Here is a 9,844-nt window from a genome sequence, read left to right as displayed (position 1 = left end):
TTTACTTGAAGGGAAGAGAGATGGAGCTAACCTGTGTGCTGGTTTATTTCCAGATGTTCATAACACCTGGAGGCAGGACTAGGCAGAAACGAGCAACTCAGTCCAGCTTTCTTCTCTGATATTGGACACGGTTTAACTTTTAATAAATTTTTATTTTATTATGTTAGCCATGAAATTATGCCATCTTGTTTTTTTCTGTCTCTAAAGCTGTGGAGTTTTAAATAAACTTTTTTTTTTAAAGATTTATTTTTATTATTTTTTATTGGAAAGGCAGATATACAGAGAGGAGATACAGAGAGGAAGATCTTCCGTCTGATGATTCACTCCCCAAGTGAGCTGCAACAGCCGACACTGTGCCGATCCGAAGCCAGGAGCCTCTTCTGGGTCTCCCATGCGGGTGCAGGGTCCCAAAGCTTTTGGTCCGTCCTCGACTGCTTTCCCGGGCCACAGGCAGGGAGCTGGAAGGGAAGCGGGGCTGCCAGGATTAGAACCGGCGCCCATATGGGATCCCAGGCGTGCAAGGCGAGGACTTAACCACTTGCGCCACCGCACCGGGCCCTAAATGAACTTTTAAAAAAAGATTTAATTATTTTACTTGAGAGCCATCTATCTATCTATCTATCTATCTATTGAGAGATCATCCATCTGCTGGTTTACTCCCCAAATAGTCACAACAGTCACGGAAGGGCTAGGTCAAAGCCACAAATCTGGAGCTTCCTCCAGATCTCCCACGTGGGTGTAGGGGCCCGTGACCTTGGGCCATCCTCTGCTGATCTTCCAGGCCACCAGCAGAGAGCTAGATTGGTAGTGAAGCAGCCGGGACTAGAACCCATGCTCATACAGGATGCTTGTGCCACAGGTGGAAGATTAGCCTGTTTACCACTGCACCAGCCTCTGCATATTTTGTAACAGATTTTCCTCCTTCTCATCTCCATTTGCTGAAGACACTGAATCATTTTGTTGTAGGATTTTGTGTATTCTGTTTGTGGCTTTTGCATCTCACTGTCTCATTATTTAAATCTGTTATTGTGGGGCTGTGTCAGTCACTGTGCCTCCAGAAGCTGGGATACACTTGAATTTGAGATTTTTGCAACATTCCACAGGAGGCGATGTGTGTTTCATACTGTATCACTTCAGGTGTGTTTGTATTGTTTGCTTGCTTTCTGTTAAGATCGGCCCACGAGCTCAGGTGTTCTCAGCCTGACTTGACCTTTGACTTACAAAATTTCTGTCTATCATTTAAGAAAATATTTGTTTATTTTTGTTAGAAAGGCAGGTTTACAGAGAGGAGAGATGAAGATCTTCCATCTTCTGTCTCACTCTACAAATTGTTGAAATGGCCGGAGCTGTAGCTGCTTTGAAGCCAGGGGCCAGGTGCTTCTTCTGAATCTCCCATGCGGGTGCAGGGTCCCAGGGCTTTGGACCATCCTCTGTTGTTCTCCCAGTCCACAAGAAAGGAGCTGGATAGCAAGTCCAGTGGCTGGGACATGAACTGGTGTCCATGTGGGATCCCAGTGCTTGCAAAGGAAAGATTAGCCAATTGAGCCATTGTGTTAGGCAGTAAACATGTAATTTTCATCAGAAGTATATTCTCAGAGATAGCAATAGCTATATGTCTTAGTGCTCAGTGTGATTCCTAAGAATAGGCCACTGTGAATTGTGAATAAAAGTGACAGTTAAGGACCTAGCATGGTAGCCTAATGGCTAAAGTCCTTGCCTGGCATGTGCCAGGATCCTATATGGATCCCAGTTCTACCATCCAGCTCCCTGCCTGTGGCTAGAGAAAGCAGTCAAGAATGGTCCAGAGCCTTGGGACTCTGCACCCATGTGGGAGACCCAGAGGAGCCTCCTGGCTCCTGTGTTTGGACTGACTCAGCTTTGGTCATTGTGGACACTTAGGGAGTGAATCAGCAGATGGAAGATCTTCCTCCCAGTCTCTCCTCCTCTTTGTATAACTGACTTTCCAATAAAAGTAAATAAGTGCTTAAAAACAGAGACAGTTGAGTGGTTAATTTGTGTGATTAATAACACAAATTGTTGGAACCAGACTTTCTGGCTAAAGTTCCGATTCTGCTACTTAGTAAGATAAGAGCCTCAGTCTTTTTATCTTTAAAATCGGACATAATAATACTTGCCTCATAAGGTTATTGTAAGGTTTACTTGAGTTAATATACATGTCAAGTCCTTAGAATTCTGTAGGGCATAGAGTGCTTGTTATAAAGATATTTTTAGGGGCTGGTGCTGTGGCATAGCATCCCAAAGGCACTGGGATCTCTTTTGGGCTCTGATTCAAATCCTGGCTGTTCCATTTCTAAGCCAGCTCCCTGCTGATGGCCTGGGAAACCCGGGGAGGATGGTCTAAGTCCTTGGGCCCTGTACCTGTATGGGGGACCCTGAAGAAGCTCCTGACTCTTGTTGTGGGACTGGCTCAGCTCTGGTTGTTTTTGAGTTAATCAGTGGAAGGTATATGCGCACACCATCCCCTCTCTGTATATCTACCTTTCAAATATATTTTTAAAAAATCTCTTTTAAAGATATTTTCACTTGTTTCCTGCATTACTTTCATTTGAAATTTGGACAGAAGTTGCAATCTGGAGTTTTTTCCTATAACTTTTAATGTGTAGCTAATAGTGACCCAACTCTGTCTAGGGAGTCTGGATGCATTTATGGTAGGCTTTAAGATTTCCATGTTCATTGCTTTTTTTTTTTTTAAACAGAAGGGATCCTCACTAAGTTTATGGAAATGCATTGTATGAAACAGTTATGAATGTATTTCAAAATGATCACATCAAAATAAATTTATTTTTCAGTTATATTTTCCATGAACTTTTTGAATTCACCTCCTGTGTCCATTTGTTCATTCAGTCATTCACATTTATTGGTCCCTTCTGTGTGAGCACTTACTGTGGTACTTGGATATTCAGCAAGGCACATCAGAGATATTCTGACATTAGTCTGGAACTATTTCTGTTCCCGAAATGGTCACAATGATTGGAGCTCAGAAGGAGTCTGGAACTTTTTCTGGTCATCCATCTTTCGCTGCTTTTCCAGGCACATTATCTGGGAACTAGCTGGGAAGTGGAGCAGCCAGGACTTGAACTGTTGCCCATATGGGGTGCTGGTAGCTTGAGCAGAGGATTAACTTACCATACCACAGCACTGGCACATGTACTCGTTTTTTAAAAAAAATATTTACTTTTGGTTTATTTCAAGTGCAGAGTTTTAGAGACAGTGAAAGGTGTGTGTGTGTGTGTGAGAGAGAGAGAGAGAGAGAGAGAAAGAGAGAGAGAGAGAGAGAGAGAGAGAGAGTCTTTCATCTGGTTTTCTTCTCAAATGGCCTCAATGGGCAGAACTGGGCTAGGCTGAAGCCAGGAACACAGAGCCAAGCAAAGAATTAGGAGCTTGTTTTGGGTCTCCTCTGTGGATTCAGGGACAAAACACTTAGACCATCTTCTGCTACTTTCCCAGGTGTATTGGCTTGCAGCAGCCAGGTAACAAGCTAGCAGTCATATGGGATTCCTGTCTGCAGGCAGCGATTTAACACTGTCACAATGCCAGCCATAATGGAGTTTATATTCTGATCTTTTAGCCAGCCAATCAATGTTAAGAACTTCCGTTTGTCCAGAAACTTGCCTCCTGACACCCCAACTCTGAACACTATTTATACGAACAGCATTTTGGAGCACATGTCTACTTTTCATTGGGATGTTTAAAAACTCACTTTTTGCTTTGAAAAATACTTTATTTTTAACTGAACAAGGTGAGAAAATTTGGTTTTAGGAACGGATGGAGAGTTAAGGTGCCTAATTTTCCTTTTTCCAACTGATAAGTTAGCATACCTTCGTTTTTTTAAAAGATTTATTTATTTTTATTACAAAGTCAGATATACAGAGAGGAGGAGAGACAGGAAGATCTTCCATCCGATGATTCATTCCCCAGGTGAGCGCAATGGCTGGTGCTGTACCGATCCAAAGCTGGGAGCCAGGAGCTTCTTCCGGGTATCCCACATGGTTGCAGGGTCTCAAGGCTTTGGGCCATCCTTGACTGCTTTCCCAGGCCACAAGCAGGGATCTGGATGTGAAGTGGAGCTGCCAGGATTAGAGCTGCCGCCCATAAGGGATCCTGGCATGTTCAAGGCAAGGACTTTAGCCACTAGGCGACCGCGCCGGGCCCTAGCATAACTTCTGTTAAAAATTTCATCATGAGTCATTCTTGGGGTTGGGAAATCCTGTTAGCGGTAAGTTTACCAGAATACCTCATTATGCTCACACTTAACACTGTGGGAAAGAGTGTAGTTCACCAGTAATATATTAACAATATGTGTTGAAAAATCAGTTCCTTGTTGATTGTATGCAAAACACAAATTTCTAATAGTCCTAACTACACTACTTCCTGTGAGGATTATGTAGGAAATGCTTTAGTCTGAATAATTTTTCCCAGGGGGAAGAACCTTCAAAATAAATTCACTTTATAGAGCGCGTGTATGAGTGTGTGCTAAAGAATCTGATTATTGTATAAATGCTGAATGAGTCACACATATGTGACTAGTATAATTAACATAATCTGAAGGAGGCAACCGTATCTAATTATATGAAATACCCTATATACTGTTGCTTGTAACCACATTGTTTAAAAATAAACTACCAGCAACAATGAGCAGTGAATCCAAAAGCTGAAAGAAAACAATGATGGTATAGTAAGTTTTCATGACTTGAAATGAAACTGAAATGCTAATTATCTGCATAGCTGCAGAAGAAACAATTGTCTCACCCTTTGATGGAACTAACTTGGACCATAGAAACACAGTGGGTTATTTCTCCATAGTTACCTTGACATTTGGTATATTCTTGGCTTTATTTTGCATTCACGACAGCCACAGTTAACTCGTAGTAGGGGTGGAATAATGTTATGTCCCCAGTGTTCTCCTAAGTGGTTTTGAGCCTAGGGCTGTTTTGTGTAGGGGTATCTCAGGTATGCGCCCATTTTCCAGACAATAATATCCATATCTGCCTCCTTCGTAATTTAAAAAATTTTTTTCTTGGTTTTTCTGTATTATTCCACAGCTTAGTCACACACTTTTGGGCACAGTGAATAGCTTAAATTTCTAAAAGACCCATTAGTGTTCTAGAAGAGTCAGTTGATTTCATGATAGCTTTTTCATCTTAATAGAAGTCTCTCCTTTCCTCCCTCTCCAATCAGCTTGACTCAGATCCAAAAAGACTATGTCTGACAAATGCAATTTTACATGGCGATCATTGTAAATAAAGGGGAGAGGATGCTGGCTGTCAGCATGCTGGCTGGCATGGAAGAACTGAGACTTTTTTTTTTTAACCGGTTTGAGTGTTGGGAATCGGCTGACTTTAATGGGCAAGAGCATTTCTTTCTTTCTCTCCCTCCCTCCCGCCCTCCCTCCTTCTCTCTTTCTTTCTTTCTTTCTTTCTCTTTCTCCTTTACAGGAGATGCACACACCTATGTAAAGTGACAAACTTTTCCAGAGAAACCTTATGTTTACTCAGCACATAAGTGACTTACTGCAAGTATGCACTCTTAAAATGTTAAACCCATGACTTTCTGTATCTTCAGTGTCCAACTTCAGTTGGTATGCGAAAAAAGAGTGTGTTTTTAAACTGATGAATTTACTGAGGAAGGGGATCAACCTTTGTAATGGTGTTGGTGAGATTTTTGTTAGTGCAACACAGTGGCATATCAACCAATACTGTCTGTGCTTCTCTTTCTCCATTCCTTCTTCACCTGTGGCTAAAAGGATCCATCTCAATTCCCCCGAGGGTTAATTTCATGTGTCTAATGAGTAACACCGTCCCAGGAACTAAACACATATTTTAATGAGTCATAATCTTGCCCAGTTCATACTGTTTTATGATTTAGACAGACAGAGAGAGAGAGAGAGAGAGAGAGAGAGAGAGAGAGAGAGAGAGAGCCTTCATGTTGTCAGGATAACAGCAACGGTGATCTAGTTTTTGGGGACCAGAGGGTTAATGAAGAGGCACGCCCATCAGCAACCAGGAGTGCCTAAGTCTGGGTTTCCTTCCATTCACAGTGTATTACAGTGAATGAGGTGAAGAGAGAATGCTACGATTTTCCTTCTTAACCTTACTCCTTTCAAAAACTAGTATATAAAGACATTCTTCTGCAGTAGCCTTAATAGCATTTAGATACATCTAGGTGGTCGTTTTAGATATGATAGGGTAAGTGATCTAACTACGCATTTAGCACCCTTATGTCAAAGACTGGAAATGATTTCCCTCTGTTCATTTCCCCAGTGTTGTGATGCACTTTTAAAAGCATTTTTAAAAATTTTAGAATGCTTATCTGAGAGCCTAATTGAGAAAAATATTGCATTAGTAAATTGCTCTGCTCAAGACGACTGCTGCTCTGTTTCTTTTCAGATTTTAAAACCCAAGTCCCAAATCATGGGCTGTAGTTAAGAGCTTCCAACAGTAATTACCGCTGTGAAATGAGCAGAAGTCCTTAAAAGGGTCTGCCGGTTTCCCTGCAATCTTTTGCAGGGAGAACAGCGCTGTATCCACTGATAACCCAGCTGCCTAGGAACTGAGTAAAGCCGGCTCCAAACTTCTCAGCTGTTGACAGGCTTGACTTGCTGAGAACACTGGTTAAATATAGCACGCGCGAGCTCAGCTTCTCAACAAAGTCATTGCTCTGACAGTGTTGTGAAGGGAGCAGAAGAAGAGAAACCTAATCTCAGAACTCAACAACACCTAGCAACAGTTGAAAAAACTTTTAAACAAAAGCCTGGTTGGGAGATACCGGACAACTTCCAGTTTCTGCTACCCGGGCTTTCAGGAGAAGCAGCTGCATTCTCCTTCACTTTACCCAGTTTCCTGCATGACTTCAGCTATTGGCTGGCCCTAGGAAAGAGAGTGGGAAAAGCTTTTTCCTCTGTATTCTTTTGGGCTGGATAGTTTTCCAGGACTCGAGTCTGCCTTGGGCTGTGGGACAAGCCACAGGGTTCTTCAAAGGATAAACTACCTTCTCAACGAACATACCCTTGGTTAAAAGAGCTGCCATCAGGTAAGACCGACATAAATAGCAACGCACTCTCTTTAGAAATTTGTTTACAGAGGAAGAGCATTCTCTCTGATTCTGTTTTGTCTGTTTGCCTTGACTCTTCCTGTTCTACTGTGGCATAACATAATTAGGAATTATAATGATCATTGTGAATTCGTAACAAAATCAGAAACATCATTTCATTCTCAGAATTGTAATGACTCTTTTTTTTAACTGATCATACAATGTTTCATGTTTCAATAGTTCTGGCAATATTTCTGCCAAGTTATCACTGTGTCAGGTAACCAGAAACATGACAAAGGGCAATTTCATAACTCCTTTTGCAATTAGGAAGGCTAAGCCATGGGGAGAATATGTCCCCTAGAAGCGAAATAACTTTCACTTACTGAAACCAGCTAAGCAGCTTGTGTGGTAAATGAGAGGAAAGTCCCACGTGGTGTTTGTCTTGCTGTGCTTTTACTGCTTTGCCTGTCTCCTTTTGCCTGATTCTCTGATTACACTGGTACACCTTGTGCTGGCTGTGACCTCATTACACTACAGTCGCCCCAAATGCTTCTGACTAGACACAAAACATCACTGGTATTAAATCACCACTTTTACAGCTGTTGAATATAACATGAAACATGTTTGTGATTTTTTTCAGTTAATTGCTTGGCTATATAAGATTCTATTTTTAAACTAGATTCATTAGAAAAACATGTTTTCAGAAGTTGCATGTCATATGTGCGTAATGTGTTTAATGGAGTGTGGAGGAAGTCCCCCTTTCAGCTGATAGCGAATTGTTCCTCCTTCCAGGAGCTGCAGGTAATTTATCACAATTGCTTAGCTCTGACAAGCTATTATAGCATATTGTGGGGTGGTTAATATTGACACCTGGTAGTCTTATGATTTTGCTGAGTTTTACAAAATAGTTATTCCTTTAAACAGACATGCTATTTAGAGTGAATGCTCTAGGCTAAGGAAAGTGTCAATGAAGATATAGTACCACATTTTAAAACAAATTGTTTCAGCCTATTTTTGTTAACAGAGGAATTTATCAAAAGCAAGTTATGAGCAAATTATTTGTTGACAAATTCAAATGTATCATCCTTTTCAGTAAAAGTTCTTATTTTAATAAAAGCAGATTAAAACTCATATGCCAGGAAAATGAAATAATACATTCATTTTGCTATGTATTATGTTTTGTGGTTCTGATAACTGGATTCGTTTAAAAAGTAAATAAAGCTGATTATAGATGATGAATACACAAGAATAATAATGCAGAATGTACTCTTGTGACCTTAGTATCAGAGAATAAGGCTTCTGGTGCTTTACTAGAGATGAAACATCTTTTTCTTGAAAGAGTTTTGAGAAATCAGGTCTAAATACTTTGCATTTTTCTTGTTTTTATCCTATGAAGGGTCACATTGTTGGCTTGTGAATGTGTTTGCGGGGCCAAAACCTACCATTAGTTCTAGGCGTGTAATTTCCTTTGGAATCAGTGGGACAATGTGCAGATAACTGAGTACAGCATTTGGCTGTGGGTGAAAGCCATGCTTGCTGATGAAGTGAATTTCCGTGTGTCATTGATTGTCTTCAGGGTTGTAAGTTTACTCTAAGAGAATCAAGAATAGCGATGGGTAAACTACAGGCTTTCCTCTGGTAGATGGGCAAGCCCTCCATGATGAAGCGAATCTGTTCTCCCTCTTCACTCGAGTTCATATGTCTGTGTTGTTTGGGACTGACCTTTCCTCCATCACGCAGTTGTCAGATTCCATTGCTGTGTTTCCCACCACACTAAGGCCTGTTCTCTTCAGCCTTAGGTGTGGATTGTCATAGGCTGCTCCTCTAGCACCCCACCCCCTCACTGCTGTCCAAATCAACTTGCCTGTGAACATGAGATTGCTTTTCCCAAAGCATTGCTATCCTTGTCTATCTACCCTTTCATTATCTACTGGGACTTTCAGTTGCTGCCAAACACCTAGGCTGGGTATTTTGAAAACCATCTGTCATCTGGCACTTACTTAATTTTTCCAACCTCACTCCCACTCCTCAATAACAAGGTTCTTCTGCTTCAGGTATTTCAAATTATGGTCTGTTCTCCCAAAACATTCACAGTACACATTTCAATATCCCTTCTTTGACCATGTTATTTTTCTAGTATTCAACACATTTATGCTATGTCTCGGTAGAACCATATAGCTCAGTGTCTCCTACTTTCACAGTCATTTTCTGAACCACATGTTTTAGAAGTATTTCTCTCAGTTCATATAGTCTGGAAATTTGTTAGAACCAGGGTACTTTGTATGAGAGCTTTTTTTTTTAGTTTCTCATGATGCAATTCCATAGGCTCAGGGATTTCCCCTTCCACTCTTTCCATCCCTCCCCACTGTTTTCTCTTCAGTATAGTATAGTATAATATAATATAGTATAGTATAGTATAGTCCTTCAACAGCAGTCACAAGTACATCATTCTGCTACTTATTTAAGTATATCATGACATTGCAGGTATACACAAGGTACATCTTATTGTTAAAATTTGTATTTAACAGATTTATTGGGAATCTATTCCTTTACTTCATTGTTGCACGTAGTAGTTCAGGCTGGGATAGTCTGAAACCAGGAACCAGAGATTCATTCTGGGATTCCCACCTGGGTGACAGGGACAATCGCTTGAACCATCACCTGTTGGCTCCCAGGTTGTGTATTAGCAGGAATCTGGAATCAGGAGTGGAGTCAGAACCCAGGCACTCTACTGGAATACAGGTGTTCAAAATAGCATCTCCATTGCTATGCCAAATTCCTACCCTTCAAGCCA

The 9,844-nt window shown here is 41.1% G+C and overlaps 1 protein-coding gene across 2 annotated transcripts in view; it reads left to right on the top strand.

Moving 5' to 3' along the window:
- Positions 1 to 6,663: 6,663 nt before the first annotated feature.
- FILIP1 (filamin A interacting protein 1) overlaps positions 6,664 to 9,844 on the top strand; it is a 183,382-nt gene continuing 180,201 nt past the window's right edge. For both annotated transcript variants that reach the window (XM_040983645.1, XM_040983644.1), the window contains exon 1: positions 6,664 to 7,050. The gene's annotated coding sequence lies outside the window, so the exon portion shown is untranslated. The remainder of the gene's footprint in view (positions 7,051 to 9,844) is intronic.

This window comes from Ochotona curzoniae, unplaced genomic scaffold (genome assembly GCF_017591425.1).
Source record: "Ochotona curzoniae isolate NIBS_2020 unplaced genomic scaffold, NIBS_Ocur_1.0 contig_3819, whole genome shotgun sequence".
NCBI classification, from domain to species: Eukaryota; Metazoa; Chordata; class Mammalia; order Lagomorpha; family Ochotonidae; genus Ochotona; species Ochotona curzoniae.
The sequence above is the reverse complement of the archived record's forward strand: the minus strand, read 5'-3'. Positions and strand labels throughout refer to the sequence as shown.